Below are 14,337 nucleotides of genomic sequence, written 5' to 3'. Positions count from 1 at the left end.
TCCTTGCCTAGTTTTTGAGGCTCAGAAACTTCATGTCACACAAAAAACGAGGCCCAGAAACTTCATGTCACGCAAAAAAAAATAAAAATAATAATAATAAAGTATGTCGAGGAGGAGGAGGAAAATCTGAAATGATGGCGTTTCATGGCGTTGCCACTGCTAGAGCGTACTAGAATACGGTAGCCACTGCCTCCGCGATCGGGAGGCGTCACTTTTATGGTTACAACAGCTTCCGCGCGGCCGCCGTTGGTGCGCCAAAGTGATCGGCATGTGATGCGTCGTTCCGATGGTTGCAACGCCTCGCCCGTGGCTCTCGTGAACTTAAAATGGTTGTAAAATTCATTGCCATAGCTTTTCTTTTTCTTTTTTTCGCAGCACTCGCAATATCGCGCGAACGTAAACAGCACATTACATTTTCAACCGATAAAATATTCTTTGAAAACTCAATTCTTGTTCATTTCGTGGTAACATGTTGATTATTAGAAGAGGAAATGAAGGTCAAAGTTACTCGTTTCGAATTTCGAGCCAAAACCACGCACTGCTGGCACGTCAGCATGGCGACACGTATTGCAAGGCATTCTCCCCCCCCCCCCCCCCTCCCCCCGTATTTGGGCCATAGTGGGTGGTAAAAAGTTATTGCAACTTGCTAACATTCAGTCGCTGGCTATGTAGCCCATCCTTAGGAAGAAGAAAAAAAAAAAAAAAACATTACATTGACTCTCCTCAGGGAGTTATCTGAATGATGCGTAAGCATTTCGTAGTAACGACGTGGTGTTGAGCGCTCACGCTCCACACAGCTGGTAATCCTAGCACTGCTCAGCGGCTGCGGTCGTCTTGGCGCCATTACGGTAAATGAGACAGCGCTGCGACGACACGAACTGCTGTGGAAGGCGACGCAACGTGAACGATAAGGCAAGCAAACTACTGCAGGTGGGGGCGCCAGGTGTGCTGATGACGTTCCGATCCGAAGCCACGGCTGCTCCACAGTTCTGGCTTACTAAAGGTGTGCCTAGTGCGTGCCTGATTGCACACGTCACGTGGTCAGAGATGCACTCGTGCCACTGCTCGAGCGAACTTCAAGGCGGTGGCGCCACCTGTCTTTCGTTTTTGAGTCTTTTCTGGCTTAGCAAGCGTCTTCTCATGCCAAGGGTGACTTTTTTTTCAGTATCGTAGGAGGGTGAGTTACTAATTATTGCGACCCGGGGTCGAGGACGAGAGACGGGCTCTGGGAGCAGGCGAATAGGAGACGAAAGCTTTATACAATATGTACAAATATAGCAGGTAATAGCTGGTAATAGCAGTAAGAGCGCACCAGACCGACGGGGCGGCTGGTGGCGGCTCCCTGTTCTAACAATGGGCCGGTTCTTCCTTAAATCCTCTTGGCGACTCCTCGTCGACAGGAACCAGACGGGGCGGGTGCTGATGTCACCCGCGTCGTATGCTTGACTCGTCACGAAGATGGCCGGGGGCTGCTTGAAATCACCCGCGTCGAATTCATTCGTCGCGGATATGGCTGGGCGCTTCTTGATGCGACTGTACTTGTCACACTTGTACGTTCCACTATGAAAGACTAGTGGACACGTATAAAACTACGCGCTTATAATATTATTTTTGTGCTTACTGCCCTATTTAGGTACTAACAGGGAAAGTTTGAAGTACGAACTATTTGCAGCCTCGCGGAGGAACAGCGGCTGGCAGTTATGAGGGCGTGGGCGGGGCTTCACTGCAGACTTAAGTTGTATCCGACTATACAACACACACACACACACACACACACACACACACACACACACACACACACACACGCGCACACACACACACACACACACACACACACACACACAGAGAGAGAGAGAGAGAGAGAGAGAGAGGGAGACAGATGGACGAGAGAGAAAGAGAGCGGACGCAAGCGAGCAACTTATGACGTGGCCACAGGGCCTATAACCTTTAGAATCATCGAAAACCGCCGGACGTGGCCAGAGCTGCAGTTGCGCGCTATATGTAGGCGCTGCTCCTCCATTACCGCGGGGATGCAGGGAATCGTCACAGGTGATTAACGATCGGAGCGTGCGCCGCGGCTTAGCGGCGCAAAACGACCGCCAACGCGACGTGAAGCGCCGCTTAATCAAAGTTGCGCTGCGGTTGGTTAACCTTCCACGAAAACGAAATGAGCCGAAAACCGCGCGAACTGGAGAGTTTGTGCGATTCCTCTTTTTTCTTTCTTTCTCCCGCGGTTTCATTTGTATCGTTCGCGCTCGAACAGACGGGGGAGTATGCGAAATCGCGCATGAAACTATTTACCATATGGAAAGCTTAGAGAGAATATTTACGCAATACGGGTGCTGCAGCGCTGCTTAATATTCATACCGAGCAGTTTGCTCACAAGGCGTGTCTCTACAAGATCAAAAGATTAATAAATTGGCGCAGATCCGATGCAAACTCTGCCTGGGCCAATCCCAAGCGACACTTACGCAAACTTTATTCTAGAATAAGAAAGCGGTAAGTTGTATAGCACTGTTAGCATGGCCAGCGTTAAGTAAATCTCCTCAGCGGAGAATTTTATCTCTATGCCAAGCATTAATGTTACTGGGCAAGAAAAAAAAAAGGGGGGGGGGGGGACGGAATTGTGTTTATTATAACCACCACGCCCACCATAACCCGGAACGGTCGCTTATGGCTCAAAAAGAAAGAAAAGAGAGAAGAATCCGCCCTGCGTCTGGCACTTTCGGAAGTTCAGAAGTCACTATATAGGGTGCTTTCTTTTCTTTCTTTTTTTTTTAACTGCACCAAATGTTTAAAAATTGCCTGTGGCAGATAGCACAATTTTAACCTTTGAGCTAAATTACTGGACGAGGCGGCCATTAGTTCCAGGAGAAATCAATATGCTTAATTGAATTATTAACATCATTACAGTAATTAACTTTTTAGTTATTTACTTTACCGCACAAATTTCAATCTACCAACTGTAGCTAGTGAGTTTGCAAGGTATATCGACTTGAAACGGATCCCGAGGATGGTACCGAATGTGAGATATGCGCCGTCAAACGTGTGTTGACCAGCGAAGCTGTGGCATCACCTGATCAGGTAGACCAATGTGACGTAGCCTTGAACGATTGAGCAATCCACAACGTGAAATGATTGACGGCAAGACAGTTAAATACACTGTACCAAACCTTTTTTTTTTTTTTTGAAACCATATTGATAACTGCTTTGTGATCGCTGTGGTAAAACACTGAGGTTTTCCGTTGCTCCTTTAGAGCGATTCTTAGTTAAAGTTGAACCTATCTACACGACCTGTGCACAGTGGTTGGCTGACTTGGATTGGTGAAGCACATGAGACCATACTCTGCGATCATGATTTGGATAAATTATTACTTCTCTGGTTTTGAAATGTCCACATTGAAGTCTCCGACAATGATCACCGGCGTGACGTGATCAAATTTTCACGCCAGAGAAGTGGGTCAGTTGCTAGGCGGGTTCTTCTTTTACATGCGAAAGTGTAGTGACGTCACTGCCCTGCTCCGTATGCTACAGTTGCCGCTTCCCGGCAACTGCAGCTTATGCATCTGTAATCTTTACAGGGAAACGCATGCGGCTAACGCTACGTGCTTGGCATTGTTCAAGCGCGCCTTATCATCTATCACGAGGTATTCACACTTGTTCTGTGCCTTTAATACTACTACTACTACTACTACTACTACTACTACTACTTCTACTACTACTACTACTACTACTACTACTACTACTACTACTACTAATAATAATAATTGTTGTTGCTGTTATTATTATTGAAAGGAATACTGGGGTGTGTCTTGCATGCGTATAATTCCAGTGGAGGTAGGCAGTTTTCACTTCAATTCGTGGAGTGGTTTTCTGTCGACTGTTCTGTCGACGGAGACGAAGAGAAGAAATCCCGGGATCCGAGTCATATACAGGGTGTTTCATTTTAGCTGAACCAAATTTTTAAAAATTGCCTATGGCAGATAGCACAATTATAATCCTTGATTGAAACTACTCGATGAGGCGGCCATTACTTCCACGAGAAATCAAAACGCCTAATTGAATAATGAACATAATTACGCTAAATACCATTTAAATTAATTATTTGACACCACATCTTTCAATCTACGAATTATAGCCGCTGAGTTCGCAAGGCGATACTATCCACTTGGAACGAATTCTCTGGACTGAACCAGTTTAGAGAAATTAATTTTCAAAGTGTCCTACGAAATGCATGGGCGTTCCAGTTAACTTTGTGCTTCAATGCATAAAACAGCGTTTTTATCAAAACGTTAACTGGAACGCCCATGCATTTCGTCGGACACTTTGAAAATTATCTCGAAACTGGTTCAGTCCTGAGAATTCGTTCCAAGTCGATACTCGCCTTGCGAATTCACCTGCTACAATTCGTAAATTAAAATGTACCATAAAGTAATTAATTAAAAGTTAGTGTATTACGTTAATTATTAAATTAAGCACTTTAATTTATTGCAGAAGTAGTAGCATCGAGTAATTAATTAATAATGGGGTTTTACGCGTCAAAACCACGATCTGATTATGAGGCACGCCGTAGTAGGGGACTCCGGAAAAATTTCGACCACTTGGGGTTCGCGCACCTAAGTACACGGGTGTTTTCGCATTTCGCCCCCATCGAAATGCGGCCGCCGTGGCCGGGATTCGATCCCGCGACCTCGTGCTCAGCAGCCGAACACCATAGCCACTGAACAACCAGGGCGGGTAGCATCGAGTAGTTTATCTCAAGGTTAAAAGTGTACTATCTGCCACAGGCAATTTTTAAATGGTGCAGCTTAAGGCGTAAGACTCAAGCAGGACTCAAGAATACACAATCTGTATAGCACGAGCGCCAACTTCCGACTGAGTTTATCCGGGGAAACGAATATGTACATCACAATAGTATACCGTATGTTAGCCAAACTGTTCAACGAAACAAAAGAAAAAAAAAATCGAAAACACGGTACAAGATACAATTATAAGTCTCGGTGTTCGGTCGTCCGCGTCCTGACAACCGAACACCGTATAGGTCTTAAAATCGTATCTTGCACCGTGTTTTATATTTTCATGAAACAGTTTGGCTAGCGTTAGCTGCGATATCCCGTACATATATACAATAGTCACATATAGTCGGATACAACTTAAGTCTGCAGTGAAGCCCCGCCCACGCCCTCATAACCATTAGCCACTGTTCCGCCACGAGGCTGCAAATAGCTCGTACTTCAAACTTTCCCTATTACCTAAATAAAGCGGTAACCACAAAAATAAAATTATAAGCGCGTAATTTTATACTTTTCCCCTCGTCTATTATAGTGGAACGTACAAGTACGACGAGTACAGTCGTATCAAGTACGACGCCATTTGAAAAGGTCGTAATGACGACGATTTTGTTTGCTTCTGTGATTGGCTGGCGGAGTAACACAAACGCGCGCGGTCCGTGTGCCTTTGTTGCCAACTGCTGTTTTTTTTTTTCAAGTTGTATCGTACTATAACAGCACTTAGCGCGATAGTATACATATATGTACCGAGTAGCCCAAGCGACAGTACCATCGACCTTGCCGATATAGTATTGAACAAGAAAAAACAAAAGCTATATAGTATTTAACATCGAAAGGAGAAGGCAGTTCGCGAGTGGATGCGACTGCTGGTACGATTCGTCCAAACCTCCTCGCGCGATACGCCAATATTCGAATAGGAGAAAATCAGCATAATTTAAACCAGGCCATGCTGTCGTCGTTTCGTTTCTCAGACAGTCCGGGCACGCGCTACAAGCATCGATTGTTCAGAACTTCGGGAATGAAACGTCACAAGACGTTGGAAGAGGGAGAAATGACACAAGAATGACACAAGACGCTGGAAGAGGGAGAAAGAGGACTATATAGCACTGGTCCTGTGTGTTCTTCTTTCTCTGTCTTGTGTCGTTCGTGCAGTTTTTTTTTTTTTTTTTTTCATGTGCGACATATACCAAACTCGCCCAGTTTTCACTTCTACTTAGCGCCTGAGGAAAACCGTATTTACCCGCGTGCGAGCCCGCACTTTCTTGGAAACCTTGACTTCATGCGGGTATTAACGCGAGTCCCGCTTAGACCTCATGCTGACACCGCGCAAAATGTTTGACTGCAGTTCAATATATTTTCTATAGAAAACTTACTGAATTCAACAGAAACTCATCATTGAAAACATAATATCAACAAGAATAATCATGGTGCGGGACTGCGCCGTTGCTGCTATACACACAATGTGGAATACCTAATGCCCCTGGCTAGAGAGAACTTCCTTCGGTATTTTTTACGGCGAAGCTGTTTATGCGGACCCTGTGCCGTCGTCGTCGGACTTCGCTAAAAAGGGGCCGCGTTACCAAGCGGGAGAGGAGACTTAAAAAGGTGAGCTCAACAGGGGAGAAAGGGGTTGAAGTGACCCCTTTCCCCCTGTGAGAATTCTGTGAGAGGGCGCAGATGAAAAGGAGAAAGGGGAGGGGGGGGGGTTGCCGTAAGTCGCGCTGTCCAATTCTGGCGTTGGAGGGGAACAGCGTGAGGCGCGCCAACCACTAGCGGTGTAGAAAAAAAGTAGTTCAACGGAGGTGGGGGGTTGTGAGGGGAGTTCGCGTTAGCGCTCGTTGTATTGACCCTTTTCGTGGCGATCCCGTGGGCGCTGCCATGTTTGATCACGTGGTGACGCGTCCATTGCTTGCCTCAACTGCCTCCGTTGCCTCCTTGTTTACAATGGAAGTGTATGACGCCGGCGCGGCTTAGAAAAGCTCTGTTTTCGGAGATATCGTAGACGGTGACTAGGTGGACGACACGAAGCTTTGATCACAGCTTCAGAGAACATGCAAAAGCCCTTTCGGAGCTGATTAAGCTATGTCCAAACGGCGCAAGCAGCGTATATGGCGCTTGTTCTAAAAGCGGGGCTAAATATGTATCCCAAGCTATCCCAGCTTTCCGATTATGAATTCAGTCAGGATTAGTGTGTTTTGCTCTTTGTTCTTTATTCGGCAAATATTTTGAAGCAGTGGCTTGTCAGTTTCTGACTCAGCAAAGTTCCTCGGTGCGGCCACTATCTTATTTTCTGCCTAATCGCTCGCGGGTGTGCTAAGTTTCTATAGATTTGTTCTAGCTGCGTACAAGGCTTGAAACGCAGCTGTTTTGTACATCGGGTACCTTGTAGCAAATATATATTACAGCTAGTAACTCGCTTAATCTTGTGGACCGTCATGGAACATTCAGCTTCGACCATTCGTGCGCCATAGGTGGAGTCCGTCATTTATTCTGCGTATACAGTGCGCATATATTCAAGTGCGCGCCCATTCACTTATTCTTGATACATCGGCGATAGAGTGGGCGTAAGTTTTCCTGCCATTTGGGAAAGATGTGTATAGATAACGTGCGCGAAACTTACTATGACAGGAAGCGGCGCTACTCCCTTTGTCATTGTTTAACGAGTGGTACTCACTCTTGCCGACGTTCTGGGGATGAAGCCCTTTCTTTGAAGGTTAGCGATACAAGGCTCGCGGATGAGCAAATTTCTGTATCCTCGAGGAAAGCCGTACATCACGAAGTGCCAGTAACACGTTCGGACAGTTGCAACAGCGGTCCGCGAACTTGGCCACACAGATTCATTCTATTCCTTAACATGCCAGTCACTATTTTTGCAGCCAACTACTGCACACGTCTTCAACCACTTGATTCAATCTAGCATGATTGGAGCACAGTGCGTTAGCGAAAACTCAGTTGCATTTCCGACAGCTGATCGCACAGAAGCAAGGTAGAAGCGGTAATGGTTTCGTATTCGTGCGCGGTCGCTGAGGAGAGGTATGGCGCGCCGCCGTGAGCGCCATCTCGTTTCTCTAAAACAAACTGCTCCGCGAAAAGGGTCAATATAAGGACACTTGTCTGGGAACGTCGTAGAAAAAAAAAAAAAAAAAAGGCGCGAGGAACGCGCTAGGAACACCATCGCCCGTGGACGCCGACGTGTCCCATCCCCAGCAAGTAGCGCCGTTCAGCCAACACAGCTACGCTGTCCGACCATCTTCACGAAGTGGAAGGGGTGGTGATTTTTTTTATCACTTTCGCTAAACTTCACCTGCTCTGGTGCACGCGCTAACGTGACCTCTCTTTGGTATAACATATCATTTTGAATTATGAGCTATCAAGTGAGAAATGTGGGCCTTAATCGAATAAATGCGGTAGCGCTCGCGAAAGTGTGCAATTGAACAGTCGGTTTAGCGTGCAAGCCTGGCACTCGTGCCCTCCCGCATTTCTTGCGCCTTTAAAATGGGGGCCTGATCATCGTACAGATTTAGGAGAGGCGGTCGCTCTGAACTAAAACCGATGAGAAGAAGAATTCGCTAATGTCAACTCGATGCTTTGTAGGGGTAGAAGCACCAAGCTTGATCTGACGCAACGGTTATTTTAACGTCGACCCAGCGCTTGCACCGGGAACGAATTTCGTCCATGGAAACTCTCCTAGGGCACATAAAAATATTGAATAGGTGAATTTAATCTATCACAAAAAAGCAAGTAAAAAACGTAAATCTGGAATAGGTGAATTTAATCTACCACAAAAACAAGTAAAAAACGTAATAACTTAGAAACGTTATGTTTTGGGCTTACATGACGTATCAATGCCGTGATTAATCTGCACCCCAACTGCATCAATCTGACGACCGCTAAAACCCCGTCTCTAAGATACACGATGTCGTTCAAGAGCATCAAAGCCGCACGGACACGCACACACGCACGCGCGCACGTAAAAGAACGAAATAAAACCCTACAAAGAAAGCGAATGCCGCGACGCACGAATGCCTAAACGAGGCCTCACGTAAAGCGCGTGCGACCTTGCACGGTCGTCGCGGTCCGAAGACGACGCTCTATACGAAAAGTCGAGGTATACCAACGCAATAAAGTTACACACACAAAAAAAAAAAAAGGAAAGAAAACAGAACGGAACAAGGTCAAGAGCTGGAGAAAGTCACTCGCCACCATCTGGCTGTCGACCCCAAGGAGGCGAGCAGCGGCGTGTAAGGAGACCTTACTTTCCAAGATGGCCACCAGGATATATAAGAGGACGCTCGATCCTCGCCGCAGCGGCCGCCACACCGACACCGCGCCGGCCACGACATAAAAGAAAGCGGCCCGGCCCCGGCGGCATTTACCGCGGCCTCCCCAGAAATTTACGGCGTGGATAGAAGGCGAATACGACGATGAGGGAAAGGTGAGAAAGACAGAGAGAGAGAGAGACGCACGGTGCGTACGGAGATAGGCGAGCGCGAGAGGGTTGCGTGCACGGAGTAAGATTACCCGTGGTTGCGTGTAAGGTTGGCACAGTCGTGAAGCTACGGAGAAGCGCAGGCAGTGGCCGCCACCGCTATGGCACAACAACAGCTGTTTCGTCGATAAGTGCTTATCTGGCAATTCGCCGCCACCGCCGACGAAGAATAGCGGGCGCTTCCGCAGTAAAAGGCAAGGAGCGATGGGATCACCGCACATCGGGCGGAAGACGCACGGCGGCCACATCCTGGGGGGTCCCTCGCACACTCCGCGAGGGCCCCTCGATTCATTCAAGCTCGAGCGAGCATGCCTCGTCTTTCCGTTAGCCCCGCGTACTTAGCGCGAGAGCGCGCGAGTCGCCACCATTATTTCGTCTTTTCGGACCCTTTCGCGTTGCTTCGCGCCTTTCCCGCCGGGACAGCTCCCATGCGTCTCTTCTCGCACCGTTTACGATCGGAGAGGTTCGGTAATAGAACGATCGCTGTCGCGAGTAACAATTCAATTTCGCAGCGAGGCGAATAACGCCAGCGAGCGAGAAAGAGAGAGAGAAAAAAAAAATAGGTACTACACAGTGCGTAATTTAGGCCGTAAATGAAACGTGTTCGAAACAATATTCGACCAGTAAGCATCGTTTTATGCGATTTCTAGGCCGTCCGATATAGCAACGACCGAAGCGCTTAACAATACGGCATCACATGTGGCCGCTGCAAGTGAATTCTGTATTACGCGTTCTCGTGGTTCTGTCTTCACGGAAAGAAAGCCAGTACTAAATATATTATTGCCATTTTTTTCCCGAAGACGCCATGCAAGCGTCGTTGGAGCGAATTTATAATACCCAGCTATTTAGCCAAACTAATGCGGTCAATAACAGTCGCGCAAAGGTTACAAAAACAAAACTGTTACGGCGATTTGACTTCTGAACCAACGGAGGTCACTGCATGCGAAGCTCCGAGCTCCGTTTAATACATTGCCGTCCATGCGGCCATCCCCTCTAACAAAGGCAGGGTTGTCACACACGTCACTCAAGCATTAAGTGAAGTTTTGCCACGATAAACTCGCGCTTATGTAGAGTGCGTTAAGGAGTCGTGATTATAAAACCTATTTGACGCGTTCAAGCGTTGATGCACGAGCCGAGGGGGGCATATATATGACGGCGTATGCAACGCCAATCCAAGGCAATGGCAAACACGTGACGTGCAGACTCCACGGATCTAAAGATGACGATTTCTCTGCAACGGAACGGTGACACCATCTGTCGCCGTGCTGCGTGCATGCTCCACCGATGTTTTGCCACAGCAGTGACAGATGGCGCCGCAGTTCTCTTACAGTGACATGTGACCATAGGCTAGGTCTTCTCGATATCGAGAACCGTGCAGTCTCAAGAAAACCACCAAGATAACCTTCGAACTTTGCGGCCGAGGTGAGATAAAGGCGATATGTCTATGCGTTCGTGCGCGCGCAAAGGTGCAGCGTGATTCACAGTGCGTATTAGTGGCCCTTTTCCCAAGGACGCAGTATAAGGGCCTCTCGCCAGTTCTGCTGCAGATCGATTGACATATACGTGGGCTATTATTGTGCGATGGGGCTTGTGGCGTACGGGATGAGCGTACGATTTCTGAGCACTGTGTTCCTCCGTCTTGCACTCGAAACGCTTCCAATACGCCACGAATACCAAGATAACAACGCTCTGCCTTTCAACGTATACATGAAAAGAAAAAGAACGCAAACAGCAACCAGAAAGCGGAGGTAAGGTTCGTGGCACATACGCTCGCTGCGCGTGAGCGCCAATCGAGGGGTGCGGATACGAAATAAAGCTAACAACAAGGTCAACATAAAACAAAGCAAGGAAGGCGCACACAGCGGCGCAGTCGGGTCCATGCATAAGTGGAAGAGAAACGGAAAGAAAGAAAAGCAAGGAAGGAAGAAAGAAACTAGGAAGAAGTGTCAGTCGGCAGAGCCCATCGCGTGGTGCGCGTGCGCAATGCCGGCGAGACACAGCTGGCTACAAATAGCGCTCGTCATTTGCATAATTTGCCAGCGTTGCGGCGCTCTCACGTTTCGCGATTCTGCGCGCTCACGCGAACCGCGTTTCCCTCCATCGAACGAGAGACGTCCGCGGAGAGGCCGCGCATTTCGTGGCTCGGGCTGCTTCGGAAGGGGACAAGTATATACATTCACGGCACTGCATGTGCGCTTAATTATATACAGCGGACAGAGTGATCACAGCGCGGCTATACAGTGGTTATACTCAGGACGGCTATATATTATATGCAGTGGCCAGGCACAGGTCACAGAAACACACAGAATGGATGAGTGCAAACGGTTGCACACAGTGCCACAGGCAGCACGTGGCCGCGTTTACACGTCAGCGGTTAGAGATGGCGGCGGTGACAACAGTTGAACAATGTAGTTACGGCCAGTAGTTGGAGACAGTAATTGCAGATTGATGTTTCACACAAGAGTTCCAGACAGGAGTTGTAGCCTCAAAACACTGGTTCCAAACAACGGTTACATGCAGTGGTAAACTTGCACAGCGGCTACATGAAGTAAAGCAAGTAGTATACCAGTAATAGCGCAGCTGCTTTCGTGCTGCAGGCAATTGCACTCTGAGTATCACGGTGATTACGTAAGATATGAGCGCACGGGCCCAGTGTATATGGAATTTCGCTATCACGCCGTATGAGTTGAACGTTGTACAACTATATATATGGAATGGTGTATAGTATATTGGCAGAAAGCAAATACGAGCTGTATGTATGGGCGGCACAATTGCAAGACTCGTGCGAGGGCACTCATTTGAATCACGGTGCATGGCTGTTCCTTTTTCCTTACACCAAGGGTGCAAGATACCAGCAGGTACACATTAGGCGTTACTTATGTAAAAAAAAAAAAAAAAAGACAAATACAACATTGCGTTGCATTTCGCTTGACCTATAAGACAAATAAAACTTGATGCAGCAAAAACTGCGAGTTGGCCGAGTTGGTGGACAGTCATCACGAAAATAGAACCATAGCGTGACAAACAAGAATAAAAAAGTAATAATTTGTTTCTTTGTCCTGCCCTTAAAAAAAAACTTACGATTAAGAATATTGCATCACGCTAAGCACACAAAACGAGTAAAGTCGCGGGAATAAATCTGTTTAAGAACTTACGTTACCCGTCAATAAGGTTATAGAACATTTATGGGATGGAGACGTCTCAAAACAAGCCAGAGACGCCATATCTTACCATGGAAACCAAGAACGTATCATACAATAACCCTCAGGAATCGCGCACTGCATGTACATAATATGCAAACCAGATCACACAAATGTCACTTGACACGTGCCCGTGCTACACATTTTCTTCCACGCGATAACTGAGCATCGAGGTAAAGTGTCATCTCACTGCAAAGCCACCATTTCAGCCGAGGCTGTTGATTTAGCTGCCAACAGCGGCTTTATAGTTTTAAACAGCAAAACCGACCGGGCTTTTGCGCGAATCCCCACCCACAAATGTAGGCATCAGATTTTTTTTTTTTGAGTTCCAATTATCGCCGTAGACAGATACGGTAATCAGGAATGCAACAGCCGACGCTGAATATCGGCCAAATATCGACAGACTAGCTACGGTTTCGTTTATACGGAGTACACCATGCTTACCGTGGCTTTGAGACAATACGCGAACCGAGCGTACAAAAGGTATCACCGCGGGCGCAGTCATAATAAGCGGAGATTACACCATCCCCTGTCCGACCCCTTTCTGATTGGGGAAATCGCGGCTCCTTCCCTACTGCGCGATCGTGCGAGGGGATTAGTGAGAGACAGAGTGGACGCCGCACACTAATAACGAGTAAGGGATTATGAGGTTGCTAAACGTAGGGAGAAAATCCTGCAGCGAGACACGGTAAACTACTAAAGGCGGCCGCCTACTATAAGGAGGCAGAGGAGGATCGAGTTCCGAGTTACCAGGTGGCCCATCCTGCCGAAGACCCCCTATGGCCTGCACAGCTACAGCGAGAACCGGCGTATTCGGAATGACATGGCCGATGGCCTGATTGCGTGCGAGTCGCGGGCTGCCGAAGAATCAGCACATGTTGTGGGCATCGAGAGAGAGAGAACGCACGCGCCTGCGGAGCATCCTTTTCTCAGATGGCGGGTCGTTCATCATCGCGTATAGGGCGATGTTGCCGGCAGGTCCTGCCTATAGCGCTGCAATCGCCCTGATCATACGAGCCCTGGCGAGAAAGTGGCCATAATGCGAATCTCGCAACACCACGCTCTGTTCGGAACCCGTCCGCACGCTTTCGCAACCTTCGAATCAAATCAATCAAATCAAATTGTATTCAGCATCCCCCCCCCCCCCCCCCCTTACGTAGAGGAGAGAAAGATCGGGGGGAAAACCCTCCTTTCCCGCGTTTCTTGTCGACGGTGAGCGACGAGAGAAGGCGCGACTGATTTCTCCGGCTCCGAGCCTCGGTGCTAAATTGGCGCTGAGCCGTGCTCCCTCAAGGGCTGCAGAAGATAGCGCCAACCTTTCACTTTCCTCAAGAACCACTTACTACTGCAAAATGATTAGTGCATTTATTTTTATGTCCGGACATAACACCATATCTAACAAAATCGGATCCGAAGCGCGAAACGCAATATAGCTGCTACAGCGGGTAAAAGAGTTATCGAACGCCAAGTCTATAAGCAACTGATTATGCCCACGTTTTGAAGCAACATCTCATTTCAAACCGGCACCGACAACGGCACAGCTTTGGCATGCATAAATGCCAGAAGGGATTCATTGACAACAAACAAACAAACAAACAAACAAACAAACAAACAAACAAACAAACAAACAAACAAACAAACAAACAAACAAACAAACAATAAATAAATAACAGAGGACAAGTCGGCCCCAGCTATAGCTTGCCATGGTCTGCTACTCTACGTTGGGGGAAATCAGGGAGGGGAGGAAAAGCATTGATGATGAAGTGTCGCTTACATACGTATACCGCACAAGTTCACCACGTTGCGGCATCTTTAAAGCCGTGTATTGTCCAGCGGCTTGCAAGGAGGCTATAGAGCT

The 14,337-nt window shown here is 47.7% G+C and overlaps 1 protein-coding gene across 2 annotated transcripts in view; it reads right to left on the bottom strand.

Annotated features, from left to right (window-relative positions):
- LOC119441857 (polypeptide N-acetylgalactosaminyltransferase 13) overlaps window positions 1–14,337 on the bottom strand; it is a 308,456-nt gene that overhangs the window by 41,939 nt on the left and 252,180 nt on the right. The window lies entirely within an intron of this gene.

The sequence above is a fragment of the Dermacentor silvarum genome, chromosome 2 (assembly GCF_013339745.2).
Source record: "Dermacentor silvarum isolate Dsil-2018 chromosome 2, BIME_Dsil_1.4, whole genome shotgun sequence".
Taxonomy (NCBI): domain Eukaryota; kingdom Metazoa; phylum Arthropoda; class Arachnida; order Ixodida; family Ixodidae; genus Dermacentor; species Dermacentor silvarum.
The sequence above is the reverse complement of the archived record's forward strand: the minus strand, read 5'-3'. Positions and strand labels throughout refer to the sequence as shown.